This window comes from Salvelinus fontinalis, chromosome 9 (assembly GCF_029448725.1).
Source record: "Salvelinus fontinalis isolate EN_2023a chromosome 9, ASM2944872v1, whole genome shotgun sequence".
Classification (NCBI taxonomy): Eukaryota; Metazoa; Chordata; class Actinopteri; order Salmoniformes; family Salmonidae; genus Salvelinus; species Salvelinus fontinalis.
This window is the reverse complement of record NC_074673.1, coordinates 14,171,512-14,195,481: the sequence shown is the minus strand read 5'-3', so window position 1 is coordinate 14,195,481 and position 23,970 is coordinate 14,171,512. Positions and strand designations below refer to the sequence as shown.

At 47.0% G+C, this 23,970-nt stretch overlaps 1 protein-coding gene across 2 annotated transcripts in view; it reads right to left on the bottom strand.

Annotated features, from left to right (window-relative positions):
- The window catches only part of LOC129862113 (carbohydrate sulfotransferase 8-like), a 134,961-nt gene that overhangs the window by 78,796 nt on the left and 32,195 nt on the right, over window positions 1–23,970 (bottom strand). The gene's annotated exons all lie outside the window — the stretch shown is intronic.

Below are 23,970 nucleotides of genomic sequence, written 5' to 3'. Positions count from 1 at the left end.
CTTGCTGTTTGGGGTTTTAGGCTGGGTTTCTGTACAGCACTTTGAGATATCAGCTGATGTAAATACATTTGATTGAAAATTTGATTGAAATAATCTGAACCAAAAACCACACATTATGGAATTTCTGTGCGTCCTTGACAATCACTAATCCATATCCAAAAACAGCACACATTTTTTCCCACGAACCTGCACATCATCATCTCTCTTTTGTGGCACCAATGTGAGGGGTTATGGCAGGGGAAACAGTGCTACAGTAGTCTAGTGTGAGGGGTTATGGCAGGGGAAACAGTGTTACAGTAGTCTAGTGTGAGGGGTTATGGCAGGGGAAACAGTGTTACAGTAGTCTAGTGTGAGGGGTTATGGCAGGGGAAACTGTGTTACAGTAGTCTAGTGTGAGGGGTTATGGCAGGGGAAACAGTGTTGCAGTAGTCTAGTGTGAGGGGTTATGGCAGGGGAAACAGTGTTGCAGTAGTCTAGTGTGAGGGGTTATGGCAGGGGAAACAGTGTTACAGTAGTCTAGTGTGAGGGGTTATGGCAGGGGAAACTGTGTTACAGTAGTCTAGTGTGAGGGGTTATGGCAGGGGAAACAGTGTTGCAGTAGTCTAGTGTGAGGGGTTATGGCAGGGGAAACAGTGTTGCAGTAGTCTAGTGTGAGGGGTTATGGCAGGGGAAACAGTGATACAGTAGTCTAGTGTGAGGGGTTATGACAGGGGAAACAGTGTTGCAGTAGTCTAGTGTGAGGGGTTATGACAGGGGAAACAGTGTTGCAGTAGTCTAGTGTGAGGGGTTATGGCAGGGGAAACAGTGTTACAGTAGTCTAGTGTGAGGGTTTATGACAGGGGAAACAGTGATACAGTAGTCTAGTGTGAGGGTTTATGGCAGGGGAAACAGTGTTACAGTAGTCTAGTGTGAGGGGTTATGTCAGGGGAAACTGTGTTACAGTAGTCTAGTCTGATGGGTTATGGCAGGGGAAACAGTGTTGCAGTAGTCTAGTGTGAGGGGTTATGGCAGGGGAAACAGTTATCAGTAGTCTAGTGTGATGGGTTATGGCAGGAGAAACTGTGTTACAGTAGTCTAGTGTGAGGGGTTATGTCAGGGGAAACAGTGTTACAGTAGTCTAGTGGGGGGGTTTATGGCAGGGGAAACTGATATCAGTAGTCTAGTGTGATGGGTTATGGCAGGGGAGACAGTGTTACAGTAGTCTAGTGTGGGGGTTTATGGCAGGGGAAACTGTGTTACAGTAGTCTAGTGTGAGGGGTTATGACAGGGGAAACAGTGTTACAGTAGTCTAGTGTGAGGGGTTATGGCAGGGGAAACAGTGTTACAGTAGTCTAGTGTGAGGGGTTATGACAGGGGAAACAGTGTTACAGTAGACTAGTGTGGGGGTTTATGGCAGGGGAAACTGATATCAGTAGTCTAGTGTGATGGGTTATGGCAGGGGAGACAGTGTTACAGTAGTCTAGTGTGAGGGGTTATAGCAGGGGAAACGGTGTTGCAGTAGTCTAGTGTGAGGGGTTATGACAGGGGAAACAGTGTTACAGTAGTCTAGTGTGAGGGTTTATGGCAGGGGAAACAGTGTTACAGTAGTCTAGTGTGAGGGTTTATGGCAGGGAAGACAGTGTTACAGTAGTCTAGTGTGAGGGGTTATGTCAGGGGAAACAGTGTTACAGTAGTCTAGTGTGAGGGGTTATGTCAGGGGAAACAGTATTACAGTAGTCTAGTGTGAGGGGTTATGACAGGGGAAACTGATATAAGTAGTCTAGAGTGATGGGTTATGGCAGGGGAGACAGTGTTACAGTAGTCTAGTGTGGGGGTTTCTGGCAGGGGAAACTGTTATCAGTAGTCTAGTGTGATGGGTTATGGCAGGGGAAACGGTGTTGCAGTAGTCTAGTGTGAGGGGTTATGGAGGGGGAAACAGTGATACAGTAGACTAGTGTGAGGGGTTATGGCAGGGGAAACAGTTTTACAGTAGTCTAGTGTGAGGGGTTATGTCAGGGGAAACAGTGTTACAGTAGTCTAGTGTGAGGGGTTATGGCAGGGGAAACAGTGTTACAGTAGTCTAGTGTGAGGGGTTATGTCAGGGGAAACAGTATTACAGTAGTCTAGTGTGAGGGGTTATGGCAGGGGAAACAGTGAAACAGTAGTCTAGTGTGAGGGGTTATGGCAGGGGAAACAGTGTTACAGTAGTCTAGTGTGAGGGGTTACGGCAGGGGAAACAGTGTTACAGTAGTCTGGTGTGAGGGGTTATGGCAGGGGAAACAGTGTTACAGTAGTCTGGTGTGAGAGGTTATGGCAGGGGAAACAGTGTTAGAGTAGTCTAGAGTGAGGGGTTATGGCAAGGGAGACAGTGTTACAGTAGTCTAGTGTGAGGGGTTATGACAGGGGAAACAGTGTTACAGTAGTCTAGTGTGAGGGGTTATGGCAGGGGAAACGGTGTTGCAGTAGTCTAGTGTGATGGGTTATGGCAGGGGAAACGATGTTACAGTAGTCTAGTGTGAGGGGTTATGACAGGGGAAACAGTGTTGCAGTAGTCTAGTGTGAGGGGTTATGGCAGGGGAAACGGTGTTGCAGTAGTCTAGTGTGAGGGGTTATGGCAGGGGAAACAGTGTTGCAGTAGTCTAGTGTGAGGGGTTATGGCAGGGGAAACGGTGTTACAGTAGTCTAGTGTGAGGGTTTATGGCAGGGGAAACAGGGTTACAGTAGTCTAGTGTGAGGGGTAATGACAGGGGAAACAGTGTTGCAGTAGTCTAGTGTGAGGGGTTATGGCAGGGGAGACAGTGTTACAGTAGTCTAGTGTGAGGGGTTATGACAGGGGAAACGGTGTTGCAGTAGTCTAGTGTGAGGGGTTATGACAGGGGAAACGGTGTTGCAGTAGTCTAGTGTGATGGGTTATGGCAGGGGAGACAGTGTTACAGTAGTCTAGTGTGAGGGTTTATGGCAGGGGAAACTGATATCAGTAGTCTAGTGTGAGGGGTTATGACAGGGGAAACAGTGTTACAGTAGTCTAGTGTGAGGGGTTATGGCAGGGGAAACAGTGTTACAATAGTCTAGTGTGAGGGGTTATGACAGGGGAAACAGTGTTACAGTAGTCTGGTGTGAGGGGTTATGGCAGGGGAAACAGTGTTACAGTAGTCTAGTGTGAGGGGTTATGGCAGGGGAAACAGTGTTACAGTAGTCTGGTGTGAGGGGTTATGGCAGGGGAAACAGTGTTACAGTAGTCTAGTGTGAGGGGTTATGGCAGGGGAGACAGTGTTACAGTAGTCTAGTGTGATGGGTTATGGCAGGGGAAACAGTGTTACAGTAGTCTAGTGTGAGGGGTTATGGCAGGGGAGACAGTGTTACAGTAGTCTAGTGTGATGGGTTATGGCAGGGGAAACAGTGTTACAGTAGTCTAGTGTGAGGGGTTATGGCAGGGGAAACAGTGTTACAGTAGTCTAGTGTGAGGGGTTATGACAGGGGAAACAGTGTTACAGTAGTCTGGTGTGAGGGGTTATGGCAGGGGAAACAGTGTTACAGTAGTCTAGTGTGAGGGGTTATGGCAGGGGAGACAGTGTTACAGTAGTCTAGTGTGGAGGTTTATGGCAGGGGAAACTGTTACAGTAGTCTAGAGTGAGGGGTTATGGCAGGAGAAACAGTGTTAAAGTAGTCTAGCGTGAGGGGTTATGGAGGGGGAAACAGTGTTACAGTAGTCTGGTGTGAGGGGTTATGGCAGGGGAGACAGTGTTACAGTAGTCTAGTGTGAGGGGTTATGGCAGGGGAAACAGTGTTACAGTAGTCTAGTGTGAGGGGTTATGGCAGGGGAGACAGTGTTACAGTAGTCTAGTGTGAGGGGTTATGGAGGGGGAAACAGTGTTACAGTAGTCTGGTGTGAGGGGTTATGGCAGGGGAGACAGTGTTACAGTAGTCTGGTGTGAGGGGTTATGGCAGGGGAAACAGTGTTACAGTAGTCTAGTGTGAGGGGTTATGGCAGGTGAAACAGTGTTACAGTAGTCTAGTGTGGAGGTTTATGGCAGGGGCAACTGTTACAGTAGTCTAGTGTGAGGGGTTATGGCAGGGGAAACAGTGTTACAGTAGTCTAGTGTGAGGGGTTATGGCAGGGGAAACAGTGTTACAGTAGTCTAGTGTGAGGGGTTATGGCAGGGGAGACAGTGTTACAGTAGTCTAGTGTGAGGGGTTATGGCAGGGGAAACAGTGTTACAGTAGTCTAGTGTGAGGGGTTATGGCAGGGGAAACGGTGTTGCAGTAGTCTAGTGTGAGGGGTTACGGCAGGGGAAACAGTGTTACAGTAGTCTAGTGTGAGGGGTTATGGCAGGGGAAACAGTGTTACAGTAGTCTAGTGTGAGGGGTTATGGCAGGGGAAACAGTGTTACTGTAGTCTAGTGTGAGGGGTTATGGCAGGGGAGACAGTGTTACAGTAGTCTAGTGTGGGGGTTTATGGCAGGGGAAACTGTGTTACAGTAGTCTAGTGTGAAGGGTTATGGCAGGGGAAACAGTGTTGCAGTAGTCTAGTGTGAGGGGTTATGGCAGGGGAAAACAGTGTTGCAGTAGTCTAGTGTGAGGGATTATGACAGGGGAAACAGTGTTACAGTAGTCTAGTGTGAGGGGTTATGGCAGGGGAAACAGTGTTGCAGTAGTCTAGTGTGAGGGTTTATGGCAGGGGAAACTGATATCAGTAGTCTAGTGTGATGGGTTATGGCAGGGGAGACAGTGTTACAGTAGTCTAGTGTGGGGGTTTATGGCAGGGGAAACAGTGTTGCAGTAGTCTAGTGTGAGGGGTTATGACAGGGGAAACAGTGTTACAGTAGTCTAGTGTGAGGGTTATGGCAGGGGAAACAGTGTTGCAGTAGTCTAGTGTGAGGGGTTATGACAGGGGAAACAGTGTTACAGTAGTCTAGTGTGAGGGTTTATGGCAGGGGAAACAGGGTTACAGTAGTCTAGTGTGAGGGTTTATGGCAGGGGAAACAGTGATACAGTAGTCTAGTGTGAGGGGTTATGGCAGGGGAAACAGTGTTACAGTAGTCTAGTGTGAGGGGTTATGGCAGGGGAAACAGTGTTACAGTAGTCTAGTGTGAGGGGTTATGGCAGGGGAAACAGTGTTACAGTAGTCTAGTGTGAGGGGTTATGGCAGGGGAAACAGTGTTACAGTAGTCTAGTGTGAGGGGTTATGACAGGGGAAACAGTGATACAGTAGTCTAGTGTGAGGGGTTATGACAGGGGAAACAGTGTTACAGTAGTCTAGTGTGAGGGGTTATGGCAGGGGAAACAGTTTTGCAGTAGTCTAGTGTGAGGGGTTATGGCAGGGGAAACAGTTATCAGTAGTCTAGTGTGATGGGTTATGGCAGGGGAAACAGTGTTACAGTAGTCTAGTGTGAGGGTTTATGGCAGGGGAAACAGTGTTACAGTAGTCTAGTGTGAGGGTTTATGGCAGGGGAAACAGTGTTACAGTAGTCTAGTGTGAGGGGTTATGGCAGGGGAAACTGTGTTGCAGTAGTCTAGTGTGAGGGGTTATGTCAGGGGAGACAGTGTTACAGTAGTCTAGTGTGAGGGTTTATGTCAGGGGAGACAGTGTTACAGTAGTCTAGTGTGGGGGTTTATGGCAGGGGAAACTGATATCAGTAGTCTAGTGTGAGGGGTTATGGCAGGGGTAACAGTGTTTCAGTAGTCTAGTGTGAGGGGTTATGACAGGGGAAACAGTGTTACAGTAGTCTAGTGTGAGGGTTTATGGCAGGGGAAACAGTGTTACAGTAGTCTAGTGTGAGGGTTTATGGCAGGGGAGACAGTGTTACAGTAGTCTAGTGTGGAGGTTTATGTCAGGGGAAACTGTTACAGTAGTCTAGTGTGAGGGGTTATGGCAGGAGAAACAGTGTTAAAGTAGTCTAGTGTGACGGGTTATGGAGGGGGAAACATTGTTGCAGTAGTCTAGTGTGAGGGGTTATGGCAGGGGAAACTGTTATCAGTAGTCTAGTGTGATGGGTTATTACAGGGGAAACAGTGTTACAGTAGTCTAGTTTGAGGGGTTATGACAGGGGAAACAGTGATACAGTAGACTAGTGTGAGGGGTTATGGAGGGGGAAACAGTGATACAGTAGACTAGTGTGAGGGGTTATGGAGGGGGAAACAGTGTTGCAGTAGTCTAGTGTGAGGGGTTATGACAGTAGTCTAGTGTGAGGGGTTATGGCAGGGGAAACGGTGTTACAGTAGTCTAGTGTGAGGGGTTATAGCAGGGGAAACAGTGTTACAGTAGTCTAGTGTGAGGGGTTATAGCAGGGGAAACAGTGTTACAGTAGTCTAGTGTGAGGGGTAATGACAGTAGTCTAGTGTGAGGGGTTATGGCAGGGGAAACAGTGTTACAGTAGTCTAGTGTGAGGGGTTATGGCAGAGGAAACAGTGTTACAGTGGTCTAGTGTGAGGGTTTATGGCAGGGGAAACGGTGTTACAGTAGTCTAGTGTGAGGGGTTATGACAGGGGAAACAGTGTTGCAGTAGTCTAGTGTGAGGGGTTATAGCAGGGGAAACAGTGATACAGTAGTCTAGTGTGAGGGGTTATGGCAGGGGAGACAGTGTTGCAGTAGTCTAGTGTGAGGGGTTATGGCAGGGGAAACAGTGTTGCAGTAGTCTAGTGTGAGGGGTTATGACAGGGGAAACAGTGTTGCAGTAGTCTAGTGTGAGGGGTTATGACAGGGGAAACTGTTACAGTAGTCTAGTGTGAGGGGTTATGGCAGGGGAAACGGTGTAGCAGTAGTCTAGTGTGAGGGTTTATGGCAGGGGAAACAGTGTTGCAGTAGTCTAGTGTGAGGGGTTATGTCAGGGGAAACAGTGTTACAGTAGTCTAGTGTGAGGGGTTATGGCAGGGGAGACAGTGTTGCAGTAGTCTAGTGTGAGGGGTTATGGCAGGGGAGACAGTGTTGCAGTAGTCTAGTGTGAGGGGTTATGGCAGGTGAAACAGTGTTACAGTAGTCTAGTGTGAGGGGTTATGGCAGGGGAAACGGTGTTGCAGTAGTCTAGTGAGGGGTTATGGCAGGGGAGACAGTGTTGCAGTAGTCTAGTGTGAGGGGTTATGACAGGGGAAACAGTGTTACAGTAGTCTAGTGTGAGGGGTTATGGCAGGGGAAACAGTGTTGCAGTAGTCTAGTGTGAGGGTTTATGGCAGGAGACACTGTGTTGCAGTAGTCTAGTGTGAGGGGTTATGGCAGGGGAAACAGTGTTGCAGTAGTCTAGTGTGAGGGGTTATGACAGGGGAAACTGTGTTGCAGTCTAGTTTGAGGGGTTATGGCAGGGGGAACAGTGTTACAGTAGTCTGGTGTGAGGGGTTATGGCAGGGGAAACAGTGTTACAGTAGTCTAGTGTGAGGGGTTATGGCAGGGGAAACGGTGTTACAGTAGTCTAGTGTGAGGGGTTATGGCAGGGGAAACTGTGTTGCAGTAGTCTAGTCTGAGGGGTTATGGCAGGGGAAACAGTGTTACAGTAGTCTAGTGTGAGGGTTTATGGCAGGGGAAACGGTGTTACGGTAGTCTGGTGTGAGGGGTTATGGCAGGGGAAACAGTGTTACAGTAGTCTAGTGTGAGGGGTTATGGCAGGGGAAACTGTTATCAGTAGTCTAGTGTGAGGGTTATGGCAGGGGAAACAGTGTTACAGTAGTCTGGTGTGAGGGGTTATGTTAGGGTAAACAGTGTTACAGTAGTCTAGTGTGAGGGGTTATGTCAGGGGAAACAGTGTTACAGTAGTCTAGTGTGAGGGGTTATGGCAGGGGAGACAGTGTTACAGTAGTCTAGTGTGGGGGTTTATGGCAGGGGAAACTGATATCAGTAGTCTAGTGTGAGGGTTATGGCAGGGGAAACTGATATCAGTAGTCTAGAGTGAGGGGTTATGGCAGGGGAGACAGTGTTACAGTAGTCTAGTGTGAGGGGTTATGGCAGGGGAAACTGATATCAGTAGTCTAGTGTGAGGGGTTATGGCAGGTGAAACTGTGTTACAGTAGTCTAGTGTGAGGGTTATGGCAGGGGAAACTGTGTTGCAGTAGTCTAGTGTGAGGGGTTATGGCAGGGGAAACAGTGTTACAGTAGTCTAGTGTGAGGGTTATGGCAGGGGAAACTGTGTTGCAGTAGTCTAGTGTGAGGGGTTATGGCAGGGGAAACAGTGTTACAGTAGTCTAGTGTGAGGGGTTATGACAGGGGAAACAGTGTTACAGTAGTCTAGTGTGAGGGGTTATGGCAGGGGAAACAGTGTTACAGTAGTCTAGTTTGAGGGGTTATGACAGGGGAAACAGTGATACAGTAGTCTTGTGTGAGGGGTTATGGCAGGGGAAACAGTGTTACAGTAGTCTAGTGTGAGGGTTATGGCAGGGGAAACTGATATCAGTAGTCTAGAGTGAGGGGTTATGGCAGGGGAGACAGTGTTACAGTAGTCTAGTGTGAGGGGTTATGGCAGGGGAAACTGATATCAGTAGTCTAGTGTGAGGGGTTATGGCAGGTGAAACTGTGTTGCAGTAGTCTAGTGTGAGGGTTATGGCAGGGGAAACTGATATCAGTAGTCTAGAGTGAGGGGTTATGGCAGGGGAAAAGGTGTTACAGTAGTCTAGTGTGAGGGGTTATGGCAGGGGAAACTGATATCAGTAGTCTAGTGTGAGGGGTTATGTCAGGGGAAACAGTGTTACAGTAGTCTAGTGTGAGGGGTTATGGCAGGGGAAACAGTGTTACAGTAGTCTAGTGTGAGGGGTTATGACAGGGGAAACAGTGATACAGTAGTCTAGTGTGAGGGGTTATGGCAGGGGAAACGGTGTTACAGTAGTCTAGTGTGAGGGGTTATGGCAGAGGAAACAGTGTTACAGTAGTCTAGTGTGAGGGGTTATGGCAGGGGAAACAGTGTTACAGTAGTCTAGTGTGAGGGTTTATGGCAGGGGAAACGGTGTTACAGTAGTCTGGTGTGAGGGGTTATGGCAGGGGAAACAGTGTTACAGTAGTCTAGTGTGAGGGGTTATGGCAGGGGAAACTGTTATCAGTAGTCTAGTGTGAGGGTTATGGCAGGGGAAACAGTGTTACAGTAGTCTGGTGTGAGGGGTTATGTTAGGGTAAACAGTGTTACAGTAGTCTAGTGTGAGGGGTTATGGCAGGGGAAACAGTGTTACAGTAGTCTAGTGTGAGGGTTATGGCAGGGGAAACTGTGTTGCAGTAGTCTAGTGTGAGGGGTTATGGCAGGGGAAACAGTGTTACAGTAGTCTAGTGTGAGGGGTTATGGCAGGGGAAACAGTGTTACAGTAGTCTAGTGTGAGGGGTTATGGCAGGGGAAACAGTGTTACAGTAGTCTAGTGTGAGGGGTTATGACAGGGGAAACAGTGTTACAGTAGTCTAGTGTGAGGGGTTATGGCAGGGGAAACAGTGTTACAGTAGTCTAGTGTGAGGGGTTATGACAGGGGAAACAGTGATACAGTAGTCTTGTGTGAGGGGTTATGGCAGGGGAAACAGTGTTACAGTAGTCTAGTGTGAGGGTTATGGCAGGGGAAACTGATATCAGTAGTCTAGAGTGAGGGGTTATGGCAGGGGAGACAGTGTTACAGTAGTCTAGTGTGAGGGGTTATGGCAGGGGAAACTGATATCAGTAATCTAGTGTGAGGGGTTATGGCAGGTGAAACTGTGTTGCAGTAGTCTAGTGTGAGGGTTATGGCAGGGGAAACTGATATCAGTAGTCTAGAGTGAGGGGTTATGGCAGGGGAAAAGGTGTTACAGTAGTCTAGTGTGAGGGGTTATGGCAGGGGAAACTGATATCAGTAGTCTAGTGTGAGGGGTTATGGCAGGTGAAACTGTGTTGCAGTAGTCTAGTGTGAGGGGTTATGGCAGGGGAAACAGTGTTACAGTAGTCTAGTGTGAGGGTTATGGCAGGGGAAACTGTGTTGCAGTAGTCTAGTGTGAGGGGTTATGACAGGGGAAACAGTGTTGCAGTAGTCTAGTGTGAGGGGTTATGACAGGGGAAACTGTTACAGTAGTCTAGTGTGAGGGGTTATGGCAGGGGAAACGGTGTAGCAGTAGTCTAGTGTGAGGGTTTATGGCAGGGGAAACAGTGTTGCAGTAGTCTAGTGTGAGGGGTTATGTCAGGGGAAACAGTGTTACAGTAGTCTAGTGTGAGGGGTTATGGCAGGGGAGACAGTGTTGCAGTAGTCTAGTGTGAGGGGTTATGGCAGGGGAGACAGTGTTGCAGTAGTCTAGTGTGAGGGGTTATGGCAGGTGAAACAGTGTTACAGTAGTCTAGTGTGAGGGGTTATGGCAGGGGAAACGGTGTTGCAGTAGTCTAGTGAGGGGTTATGGCAGGGGAGACAGTGTTGCAGTAGTCTAGTGTGAGGGGTTATGACAGGGGAAACAGTGTTACAGTAGTCTAGTGTGAGGGGTTATGGCAGGGGAAACAGTGTTGCAGTAGTCTAGTGTGAGGGTTTATGGCAGGAGACACTGTGTTGCAGTAGTCTAGTGTGAGGGGTTATGGCAGGGGAAACAGTGTTGCAGTAGTCTAGTGTGAGGGGTTATGACAGGGGAAACTGTGTTGCAGTCTAGTTTGAGGGGTTATGGCAGGGGGAACAGTGTTACAGTAGTCTGGTGTGAGGGGTTATGGCAGGGGAAACAGTGTTACAGTAGTCTAGTGTGAGGGGTTATGGCAGGGGAAACGGTGTTACAGTAGTCTAGTGTGAGGGGTTATGGCAGGGGAAACTGTGTTGCAGTAGTCTAGTCTGAGGGGTTATGGCAGGGGAAACAGTGTTACAGTAGTCTAGTGTGAGGGTTTATGGCAGGGGAAACGGTGTTACGGTAGTCTGGTGTGAGGGGTTATGGCAGGGGAAACAGTGTTACAGTAGTCTAGTGTGAGGGGTTATGGCAGGGGAAACTGTTATCAGTAGTCTAGTGTGAGGGTTATGGCAGGGGAAACAGTGTTACAGTAGTCTGGTGTGAGGGGTTATGTTAGGGTAAACAGTGTTACAGTAGTCTAGTGTGAGGGGTTATGTCAGGGGAAACAGTGTTACAGTAGTCTAGTGTGAGGGGTTATGGCAGGGGAGACAGTGTTACAGTAGTCTAGTGTGGGGGTTTATGGCAGGGGAAACTGATATCAGTAGTCTAGTGTGAGGGTTATGGCAGGGGAAACTGATATCAGTAGTCTAGAGTGAGGGGTTATGGCAGGGGAGACAGTGTTACAGTAGTCTAGTGTGAGGGGTTATGGCAGGGGAAACTGATATCAGTAGTCTAGTGTGAGGGGTTATGGCAGGTGAAACTGTGTTACAGTAGTCTAGTGTGAGGGTTATGGCAGGGGAAACTGTGTTGCAGTAGTCTAGTGTGAGGGGTTATGGCAGGGGAAACAGTGTTACAGTAGTCTAGTGTGAGGGTTATGGCAGGGGAAACTGTGTTGCAGTAGTCTAGTGTGAGGGGTTATGGCAGGGGAAACAGTGTTACAGTAGTCTAGTGTGAGGGGTTATGGCAGGGGAAACAGTGTTACAGTAGTCTAGTGTGAGGGGTTATGGCAGGGGAAACAGTGTTACAGTAGTCTAGTGTGAGGGGTTATGACAGGGGAAACAGTGTTACAGTAGTCTAGTGTGAGGGGTTATGGCAGGGGAAACAGTGTTACAGTAGTCTAGTGTGAGGGGTTATGACAGGGGAAACAGTGATACAGTAGTCTTGTGTGAGGGGTTATGGCAGGGGAAACAGTGTTACAGTAGTCTAGTGTGAGGGTTATGGCAGGGGAAACTGATATCAGTAGTCTAGAGTGAGGGGTTATGGCAGGGGAGACAGTGTTACAGTAGTCTAGTGTGAGGGGTTATGGCAGGGGAAACTGATATCAGTAGTCTAGTGTGAGGGGTTATGGCAGGTGAAACTGTGTTGCAGTAGTCTAGTGTGAGGGTTATGGCAGGGGAAACTGATATCAGTAGTCTAGAGTGAGGGGTTATGGCAGGGGAAAAGGTGTTACAGTAGTCTAGTGTGAGGGGTTATGGCAGGGGAAACTGATATCAGTAGTCTAGTGTGAGGGGTTATGTCAGGGGAAACAGTGTTACAGTAGTCTAGTGTGAGGGGTTATGGCAGGGGAAACAGTGTTACAGTAGTCTAGTGTGAGGGGTTATGACAGGGGAAACAGTGATACAGTAGTCTAGTGTGAGGGGTTATGGCAGGGGAAACGGTGTTACAGTAGTCTAGTGTGAGGGGTTATGGCAGAGGAAACAGTGTTACAGTAGTCTAGTGTGAGGGGTTATGGCAGGGGAAACAGTGTTACAGTAGTCTAGTGTGAGGGTTTATGGCAGGGGAAACGGTGTTACAGTAGTCTGGTGTGAGGGGTTATGGCAGGGGAAACAGTGTTACAGTAGTCTAGTGTGAGGGGTTATGGCAGGGGAAACTGTTATCAGTAGTCTAGTGTGAGGGTTATGGCAGGGGAAACAGTGTTACAGTAGTCTGGTGTGAGGGGTTATGTTAGGGTAAACAGTGTTACAGTAGTCTAGTGTGAGGGGTTATGGCAGGGGAAACAGTGTTACAGTAGTCTAGTGTGAGGGTTTATGTCAGGTGAAACAGTGTTACAGTAGTCTAGTGTGAGGGTTTATGGCAGGTGAAACAGTGTTACAGTAGTCTAGTGTGAGGGGTTATGGCAGGGGAAACAGTGTTACAGTAGTCTAGTGTGAGGGGTTATGACAGGGGAAACAGTGATACAGTAGTCTTGTGTGAGGGGTTATGGCAGGGGAAACAGTGTTACAGTAGTCTAGTGTGAGGGTTATGGCAGGGGAAACTGATATCAGTAGTCTAGAGTGAGGGGTTATGGCAGGGGAGACAGTGTTACAGTAGTCTAGTGTGAGGGGTTATGGCAGGGGAAACTGATATCAGTAATCTAGTGTGAGGGGTTATGGCAGGTGAAACTGTGTTGCAGTAGTCTAGTGTGAGGGTTATGGCAGGGGAAACTGATATCAGTAGTCTAGAGTGAGGGGTTATGGCAGGGGAAAAGGTGTTACAGTAGTCTAGTGTGAGGGGTTATGGCAGGGGAAACTGATATCAGTAGTCTAGTGTGAGGGGTTATGGCAGGTGAAACTGTGTTGCAGTAGTCTAGTGTGAGGGGTTATGGCAGGGGAAACAGTGTTACAGTAGTCTAGTGTGAGGGTTATGGCAGGGGAAACTGTGTTGCAGTAGTCTAGTGTGAGGGGTTATGGCAGGGGAAACAGTGTTACAGTAGTCTAGTGTGAGGGGTTATGGCAGGGGAAACAGTGTTACAGTAGTCTAGTGTGAGGAGTTATGTCAGGGGAAACAGTGTTACAGTAGTCTAGTGTGAGGGGTTATGGCAGGGGAAACAGTGTTACAGTAGTCTAGTGTGAGGGGTTATGACAGGGGAAACAGTGATACAGTAGTCTAGTGTGAGGGGTTATGGCAGGGGAAACGGTGTTACAGTAGTCTAGTGTGAGGGGTTATGGCAGGGGAAACAGTGTTACAGTAGTCTAGTGTGAGGGGTTATGGCAGGGGAAACAGTGTTACAGTAGTCTAGTGTGAGGGTTTATGGCAGGGGAAACGGTGTTACAGTAGTCTGGTGTGAGGGGTTATGGCAGGGGAAACAGTGTTACAGTAGTCTAGTGTGAGGGGTTATGGCAGGGGAAACTGTTATCAGTAGTCTAGTGTGAGGGTTATGGCAGGGGAAACAGTGTTACAGTAGTCTGGTGTGAGGGGTTATGTTAGGGTAAACAGTGTTACAGTAGTCTAGTGTGAGGGGTTATGGCAGGGGAAACAGTGTTACAGTAGTCTAGTGTGAGGGGTTATGGCAGGGGAGACAGTGTTACAGTAGTCTAGTGTGGGGGTTTATGGCAGGGGAAACTGATATCAGTAGTCTAGTGTGAGGGGTTATGGCAGGGGAGACAGTGTTACAGTAGTCTAGTGTGAGGGTCATGGCAGGGGAAACTGATATCAGTAGTCTAGAGTGAGGGGTTATGGCAGGGGAGACAGTGTTACAGTAGTCTAGTGTGAGGGTTATGGCAGGGGAAACTGATATCAGTAGTCTAGTGTGAGGGGTTATGGCAGGGGAGACAGTGTTACAGTAGTCTAGTGTGAGGGGTTATGGCAGGGGAAACTGTGTTGCAGTAGTCTAGTGTGAGGGGTTATGGCAGGGGAAACAGTGTTACAGTAGTCTAGTGTGAGGGGTTATGGCAGGGGAAACAGTGTTACAGTAGTCTAGTGTGAGGGGTTATGGCAGGGGAAACAGTGTTACAGTAGTCTAGTGTGAGGGGTTATGACAGGGGAAACAGTTGTGCAGTAGTCTAGTGTGAGGGGTTATGGCAGGGGAAACAGTGTTACAGTAGTCTAGTCTGAGGGGTTATGGCAGGGGAAACAGTGTTGCAGTAGTCTAGTGTGAGGGGTTATGGCAGGGGAAACAGTGTTGCAGTAGTCTAGTGTGAGGGGTTACGGCAGGGGAAACAGGGTTACAGTAGTCTAGTGTGGGGGTTTATGGCAGGGGAAACAGTGATACAGTAGTCTAGTGTGAGGGGTTACGGCAGGGGAAACAGTGTTACAGTAGTCTAGTGTGAGGGTTTATGGCAGGGGAGACAGTGTTACAGTAGTCTAGTGTGAGGGGTTATGGCAGGGGAGACAGTGTTACAGTAGTCTAGTGTGAGGGTTTATGGCAGGGGAAACAGTGTTGCAGTAGTCTAGTGTGAGGGGTTATGGCAGGGGAAACTGTGTTGCAGTAGTCTAGTGTGAGGGGTTATGGCAGGGGAAACGGTGTAGAAGTAGTCTAGTGTGAGGGGTTATGGCAGGGGAAACAGTGTTACAGTAGTCTAGTGTGAGGGGATATGGCAGGTGAAACAGTGTTACAGTAGTCTAGTGTGAGGGGTTATGGCAGGTGAAACAGTGTTACAGTAGTCTAGTGTGAGGGGTTATGACAGGGGAAACAGTGTTACAGTAGTCTAGTGTGAGGGGTTATGGCAGAGGAAACAGTGTTACAGTAGTCTAGTGTGAGGGTTTATGGCAGGTGAAACGGTGTTACAGTAGTCTAGTGTGAGGGTTTATGGCAGGGGAAACTGTGTTGCAGTAGACTAGTGTGTGGTGCGGGAATAATGACAAGCGAACCTGTGGAGCTTTGCGTTCACATCGCCTTAAAGGGAACCGAACCGCGGAACTCAAGCAAATCGAACTCAGACCACCTCTCAAGATGGTCTCAGTTCGGGTAGCTTTGGGGGCTCTTTTGAGGGTCTGAGTTATTTGGGAGTGTTCACACTACACAAGAAATGAAGCGAACCGGAGTTCTGAGGTCACAGAAATTGTCAGAAAGGGAACAAGTGTGAAAACACCATTAGTCTCCCATTGACGTCAATGGATGACTAAGTAAAAATGTGATTTAAGTAGAAGTTAGGTGTTGCACCTATGTGAGCTGGGAATAGGATTTAGTTCTGTGATCTGTGTCTCTTCTGCAAAACGGATAGGGAGTGTTAATAAAAACATCCCTTTCTCTGTCATTGCTGTTCAGTGAAACTATGTTTGGGACATTTTATTGTCACCTCTTCTTTCTCTTTGTGCAAATGCCACTTTCCCTTGTATTTCATGTAGTTAAAAGGGGGAGGGGAGCGGTGGAGACTATTTGCCTACTGGCATCCTGATGTTCTATTCTCTCTCTGTGGGTGGCTTGTCCCAGCCATTGCTGCCAACGCTGTGTCGCTAATAAGTAGTCTGGATCAGATGTCATGATCAAACTTGTCTGGAAGAAAAGCAGCATAAGGGAAGTAGCATGTATATTTCCCTAGACTAGAATAGAGCAGCATGTCAACAGAGACATCAAACTGACATTTTGATGTAAACCATGCCAACTCTTCCAGTCTGGCCTGGAGATTTTCTGAACGTCTAAATGATTGAATTAATGACTGATGTGAAAAATGTTAAAGGAATTGTATAATCTCCCACCCAGACTGAGTTGCCAACACAACCCTGACCCAGTCTACCTGAAACTAAGTTCATCTAAAAAAATATATATATCTTTTTTTTTAACTAGTTTGTGATATGACGTACAGTAACAGTCAATGGTTTGGACACCTACTCATTCCAGGGTTTCTTTATTTGTACTATTTTCTACAATAATAGTGAAGACATAGTGACACATATGGAATCATGTAGTAAACAAAAAAAGTGTTAAACGCATTAAGAAGAAAAGAAATTCCACAAATTAACTTAACAAGCACACCTGTTAATTGAAATGCATTCCAGGTGCCTACCTCATGAAGCTGGTTGAGAGAATGCCAAGAGGTAAAGGGAATGCCAAGAGGTAAATGCCAAGATAAAGGGTGACTACTCTGAAGAATCTAAAATCTATTTGGATTTGTTTAACATTTTTTTGGTTACTACATGATTTCATAGTTTTTATGTCTCACTATTATTCTACAATGTAGAAAATAGTAAAAAATAAGGAAAAATCCTTGAATTAGTAGGTGTTAGTAGGAATCCCATACATACGGAAAACCTGCTGGAACATACACTCCGCCAATTCCATGCATTAGGTAGATGAGAAAGAGGAACCAGACACATTTTTGAAAAACGGCCTACTATGACAAGGATAGTGGTGTTAGAGGATTCAGGAAGGTCTGTGATGAAGTCAACAGCTATGTGGGACCCGGGTCTGTGAGGGATAGGCAAAGGCTGAAGCTTCCCAAAGGGAGATGGCGAGGGCTTTTGGTTTGGGCGCAGACTGGACAGGAGAGTATGTAATCCCTTACGTCAGATGCCAGTGAGGACCACCAGAACTTCGGTGGTTTGTGCAATGCCCAGATATCCTGACCCCAAGGACGTGTGACACCATTGCATCAGTTGGGGTCTAACAACGGCTGGTAAGTAACGCTGGTGTTTCAGAAGGAGCCGGGTCTGAGGTTTGGACTTCTTGTATGGCCGAGTGAACCTCCCACTGTACTGGTCCCATAATGCAAGAGGAAGGATGGGTGTAGGATCTGAGTTACTGGTCGGAAGGACAAACTGGCGGGAGAGAGCATCAGCTTTTACATTTTTCTTTCCAGGGATGTAAGTAACATGACATTGGAAGCATGTGAAGAGAGACCAGTGGGCTTGTCTGGAGTTTAACCTCTTGGCCCCTCTGATATATTCCAGATTACGATGATCTGTTAGGACAAGGGATGTTATGCGCCCTCCAACCAGTGGTGCCACTCCACGGGGGCCAGCTTGATGGTGAGGAGTTCTGTGCCCCACATCGTAATTCCTCTCAGCAGGGGATCTTTCCCACCCGCTGAGAGAGTATGGCTTCTACTCCTACTTTGGAGGCATCCACCTCTAGGGTGAAAGGAAGGGTCTGATCAGGTTGGCGAAGGACAGGAGCTGAGGTGAAGAGACATTTCAAGTTGTGGAACACAGGCAGGACGGTGTCAGTCCATTGAAGGGTCCGGGTCTTTTGGCTGGTAAGGGCAGTGAGGGGGGCGGCAGTAGAACTAAAGTTCTGAATGAACCGCCAATAGTAGTTGGAGAACCCATTGAAACGTTGGAGTTCCTTAACGGTGGTGGGTTTGGACCAGTTACTTACGGCGGTGACTTTGTTCTCATCCATGCTGACCCCTACAGGTGTCAGTACAAAACCGAGGAAGTTTACCGAGGTTACATGGAAGGCGCTCTTTTCAGTCTTCACATAAAGGTTATGTCAAGGAGTCGTTGAAGAACCTTTTGCACGTGCTGTATGTGTTTATTCAGGGAGGAGTAAATCAGGATGTCGTCAATGTAGACGATGAGAAAGCGGTTGATCATATCCTGGAAAACCTCATTCATAAAGGATTGGAAGATGGCGGGGGGCGCTCGTAAGGCATCACCAGGTATTCGCTGTGACCTCGAGCGGTGATAAAGGCAGTCTTCCATTCGTCGCCTTCACGTATGCAGACAAGGTTATATGCACTCCGCAGGTCAAGTTTAGTATAGTATAGATGTTGGCGCGGCCCACTTGTTCAAGGGTCACTGGATCAGAGGGAAACAGTTCTTGACCGTGATGTCATTCAGGGAATGATAATTAATACATGGACGGACACCACTGTCCTTTTTTCCAACGAAGAAGAAGCTCGACGCAGCCGGGGAAGAAGAACGAATGAAACCGTTTGAGTGATTCATCAATGTAGTTCTCCATTGCCTCATTTTCCGGGATAGATAGGGGGTAAACACGGCCCGTCGGTGGGGACATTCCAGGGAGTAAGTCAATATCACAGTCTCCTGGGCGATGTGGTGGCAGAGTGGAGGCCTTGGTTTTGCTGAAGACATTGTTGTACTGGGTGTACTCAGGTGGTATGGTGGGTGGCACTGCAGAGACAGAGTCCTCAATGGTGGTGGCTCTGCAGGGTAGGCTTAGACAACTGGAGAAGCAGGTAGAAGACCAGGACAGTAGTTCACCTTGTTTCCACGAGATGGCAGGGTCGTGATGACAAAGCCAGGGGTGTCCGAGGATGAGTGGCTGTTTGGGGGATGAGAGTTCCATGAGTTGAATGGTTTTGGTGTGAAAGACTCCAATCTGGAAGGTGACGCTCGGTGTCAGGTGCGTGATGTAGCCCGTGCCCAATGGCTGCCTATCCAGGGTGTTAATCCTTAAGGGAGGGGTGACAGGTGTTAGATCAATGTCAAACTCTTGTACTAGCTGGTGATCTTATAAAATGACCTGCTGTTCACGAATCTATCAAGCCTTCTACGTACTTGGGGGCGGGGGGGGGGGGGGGGGGTTGAACAGGGCAATGGCTGAGTAGATGATCTTTCCCGCCACAGTATAGGCAGAGCCCTTCTTGGATCCGCTTTTGACGTTCGATACACGAGAGAGAAGCATGGCCCAACTGCATGGGCTCTGGAAGACTCGGACGGGATGACGGAATCATGGAAAGAGACGGTTTCGGGTTCCTGATGGCACAGTTCTTCGGCGGTCGGCGATGAGGTGGTCGATAGAGATGGACATAAGAATGTATTGATTTTAATCCTGAAGATCACCTCTACAGGTCAGCTCCACCCGAAGCTCCCTGTTGAGCCCTCGTCAGTTCTGTGCTGCTGGCAGTCCATATGGCGGTGGCCCATTCCAGGGCTTTGCCTGTGAGTAGAGACAACAAAATCCACCCTGTTCTTGTCGGTGGCGAAATTAGTGGGGTTGTACTCAATGTATTTGCTGCATTGCATCAGAAATCCCTGACATTTCCCAGGTGAACCGTCATATTTTCCAGGCATGGGTATGAATGAAGGAGGGCTATGGGTTACGATACCTGGCATCGGAGGAGAAGGGATAGGCTGGCAGAGAAGATGGCAAATCTCCTCCATATGCTCCTCTTGCTGGGTTAGGCGCCGCTGTAGCTCCGCTGAATCCATGTTTTTAGGTGAGGTATTCTGTAATGAATACTCAGGGAGAAAAGTTGTAGGTCCATGCGCAGAGCACGGCAGATGTCTATAAGCCTTCGCAGAAGGCAGGAATCATGGTCACAGGCAATGGTCAAACACAGGTAGGTAGTCAAAAACAAACAATACCTCACAACCATACAAACATAAAGAACTTAACTAAATATGGAGCTGATGAGACCAGGTGAGACACGAACACAGGTGAAATCAATGAACAAAAATAAAAGACAGGGCTACATTCCAGAACACAAAGAAACAGGGCTACGTTCAAGAACACAAAGAAAAAGAACACAAGGTTGACAAAGAAAAGCAGAACCTTACAGTATGGGGTGCATTTTCCTGGCATGGTTTAGGTACACTTGTAGAACCTACATCAAGGAAGCTGTTCTGGCAGCTCGTGGTGGCCGAGCACCCTTTTAAGACACTTTATGTTGGTGTTTCCTTAATTTTGGCAGATACTTGTATGTGCTTGTGATAAAACTTAATTTAGTATGCAGTTTATTTAAAAAAATGTGTTAATCAGTTACCCAATCAAGGCAGGGCCCCCCCAGTTCAGGTGAGCGGACGCCTTGGCGGTTGATTTGTGAGTTGCCCGTCGTGCCCGCTCCCATACTTTATAATTCTGTATTTCTTTGTGACTAATTTCTATACAGGTAGACCAGAAAAGCCACATCCTGGATAGACCTTGAAATACATCCACAGGTACACACCTCCAATTGACTCAAATGTTGTCAATTAGCCTATCAGAAGCTTCTAAAGCCATGACATCATTTTCTGGAATTTTCAAAGCTACTTAAAGGCACAGTCAGCTTAGTGTATGTAAACTTCTGACCCACTGGAATTGTGATACAGTGATTTATAAGTGAAATAATCTGTCTGTAAACAATTGTTGAAAAAATTACTTGTGTCATGCACAAAATAGATGTCCTAACCGACTTGCCAAAACTATAGATTATTAACAAGAAATCTGTGGAGTGGTTGAAACACTTAGGTTGGAGTCATTAAAACTAGTTTATGTAAACTTCCGACTTCAACTGTACAAAAATAACAACTAAAATCATCGCCAGTTGGGGAACCCTGCCATAGGAGAACCCTTTTTGGTTCCAGGTAAAACTGTTTTTGGTTCCAGGTAAAACCCTTTTTGGTTTTACAAAAACAGTTCTAATTGGAACCAAAGGGTTCTTCAAAGGGTTCTCATATGGGGACAGCCAAATAACCCTTTTAGGTTCTAGATAGCACCTTTTATTCTAAGAGTGTACAGCCACTAGTCACAGTAGCCAGGCAGGCAGTAAGTCACTGCTCTCTGTGTTCCCCAGGGCTGTTGAGTGTCCTCCCAACGGTGCCTCCAGAGAGGCAGCACACCGAGTCGTGACCTTGTTAACCTGGTGCAACAGGCCCATTCCATACAACGCTCCCTCACTGTCTGTTTGTCCATTTCTTTTAATGAGGTCTCCTTGCAAAGACAGTTCATGACACAGTTTGGAAAAAACAAAGTGTCCTACTATACACACTTTGTTTTGGCATAACCTCATGAGGCAAGTGAACCACAATCTTAATATTATCAGTTTCTCTCAGCCAATCATCAGTCATTTGTGTAAGTGCCAGACATGTTGAATGCCCTTCCCTATATGCGTGCTGAATATCTGTTAATTTGTTTACTGTGAAATAGCATTGTACTTTGTCAAACACACTTTTTTCCAAAAGTGTAATAAGGGTTGGTGTTAGGCCAGCTGTTTGAGCCTGTAAAGGGTGCTTTGCTTTTCTTGGGTAGCGGAATGGTCATCTGAGGGAGGTGGCCAAGCAGGGAGATAAAGTCTGTAGGCAGTCGAAGAACCCTTTTGAATCCCTGTGTGGAATGGTTACTGCCAAGCAACCATTAGCCTCAATCTTGAACTGTGTGGATTGAAAAGACTACCACCATTGTGTGGGCTCACAAATCCCTGGATTGAGGTGGGTTTAGTTCTAAACAAAACTGAGTGTATTCTCAACCTATTGTTACAGAGACATTTTCTAACAGGAGGACAGGCATAGAAACGCTCACATGTCTTGTCAATGTGAGAGAGTTTGCATTTGCTCAAGACACAGCAGCAAAATTGACAATTGATACCCTGGACGTAAACCCACGGCTTATCCCGAGAACGGCATAACAATGGCAGAAGAAAATAATGGGAATGTCACTAAAGATATTCAAACAGACTAGAATAAATATGCATTTCAATGTTCTTATCTTGAAGAGCAGGGTGGCTGCCAATGAACATGTATTGGGTAGGCTGCTGTTGGACCACCCCCGGTGAACATTAATTAAATCTTGCCTTTCAAATTAGGGTTTAGCTTGCTGTGACATGTTTTTTGTTTTGACTCAAATAGGACACACATCACACGTCTCACACACCCATAGTTAAACTTTCAAATTGCATTAGGTCACTTCAGGGAGAGAATTCAATTTGTCGCACAGGGAGAATAGAGGGAGGGAGAGAGAGAGAGAAATGGACAGAGAGATGTGCAGGGAGAGAGTGAGATGGGGAGGGAGATGTGAAGGGAGAGGGAGAAAGAGAAGGAAAAAAAGAAGCCAGGAAAGCTTTGATGTGATTTAATAACGTGCTTTACTGTCTCGGGCTCACCTCAGCTGAATGCAGCCATACCCACTGTTCACACCTTCTGTTTGAAAAGCCCCAAGTTCTGAACAAGAGCCTGTCACAACTTTTTCAGGGCCATTGATAAGTTAACTACCAGTTAGCTACCCAAGGTAGTCTCTCGTAAGACAACAAAAAAATATAAAGCCTGGCAATGTGTTTCAGAGATGTATAGCAAAATAAATTAATAGCATATGCCCTGGATGAGAGCTATTGAATAAAAAGCTATCAGTGTAAAATGAAGAGATCATTTGGAAGAGATGCACTTCAGTAGCTTAGTAGATTCCTTTGAATTAGCAGCAGAATTTGTGTGCTGTGAGTTGCAGTTTTTTTAAATACAGTCCTGAGTAAGCCTCATTTGGAGAAAATAGAGGGAAAAGAAAGAGTGAAAGTGAGAAAAGAAAATAGTGGCACTTCAAAATGCCAGTTGGATTATAAATACTGCACAGTGCTGTTTTTACAAGCATCTCTGAAATTGAGATGTGCATTGATTCAATTAAAGAGGAACAATCATCCGAAACGGCATGTGAGTTATTATCACTCTCTGTAGTCTCATTGTGCACTTTCTTCCCTTCCTGAGAGCAGTGCAATCAATGATGTGCTAATCAATTAGAGTTTGGGGCTAGAGGATATCCAAGCTTGTCCAATAACCTATTCAAGTAGCCTAAGCCTAAATATCAGATAAATTCATGTGTAAAACCAGAGTAACACTATAACAATCATTGAGAGGAGACAACTATACTTTTAGCTCCAAACCTTGAAGTCAATATAGATTAATAAAGGATAGTGGTAGATAGACAATGAACTGAATTATTGTTGGTTTGAGTATGCATTAATAGGGTGGAGTTGCTGGGTGGAGGGTGGAGTTGCTCTCATACCTGTGTAGAACCACTAGCTGTGGTATTTCAAGAGGGCCAGTGTCTGATGAAGGCTGAGGGAATGGCAGGCCCAGGTTTGAGTTAACCTGCTGAATATTGTATTGATCCCTCTCTAGACCGTCTCATCACTGTCATCTCCCCTCAACTCTCCTCAGCCCCCACTCCTCTTCCTCACCTCCCCTTAGCCCCCCTCCTCTTCCTCACCTCCCCTTAGCTCCCTCTCATCTCTCCTCAGCCACCACTCCTCTTCCTCACCTCCCCTTAGCCTCCCTCCTCTTCCTCCCCTAATTTCTCCTCAGCCCCCACTCCTCTTCCTCCCCTCACCTCTCCTTAGCCCCCACTCCTCTTCCTTCCCTTACCTCTCCTCAGCCCCCACTCATCTTCCTTCCCTCACCTCACCTTAGCCCCCCTCCTCTGCCTCCCCTCACCTCCCCTCAACCCTCACCATATGGGCAGAGGAGCCAAACAGATGTTTTGGTGATGATATTTTGGGCAGCCCACATTGACAGTTGACTCAGCTGTGAGTGAGAGAGTGAGGCCGTACTGTACTGCCACTGGACTGATTACAGTATGTGATTAATGAGTAGGACACTCCCTGGCCTCTTTCCTTACTGCACAGGAGTCAGACAGCAGAGGACTGTAAAGCTGAAGGTCTGCGAAGGTCATTGAGAAGTGTTCTAACTAACACTAAAGACGTGGTGATCTGTTAAACTTGCCTATGCAACTATGTGTGCTAGAAAGACGCTGAATTTACTCACTGGATTTACAGACTGAGGGGTACAGGTGGTAATTATTTAACGTTAGGTAAATCAGCTAGTGGCATGCTAATCATTTAGTTGCAAATGAGCACATTTCGTCTCCAAGTTTGTTTACATCTGGGTAATTTGATTTGTTTCTTTAGTATTTCATGAGGCAACAACAGAAGCATAACAACAACGGTACTCTGACATTGGAAACGCACTGCGCTCTAACTTTGACAATTACATACATTTCTTTACATGGGGTTATATAATTATTGAACATCTGCATTTGTTTAATGTATTTTGTCTGTGAAGGATTTCAAAAGCAATTTCTAATAAAGGCATTACAAACCAATTTCAGGGTACTGTGCGTTTCTCACTGATGATTCTCAAAG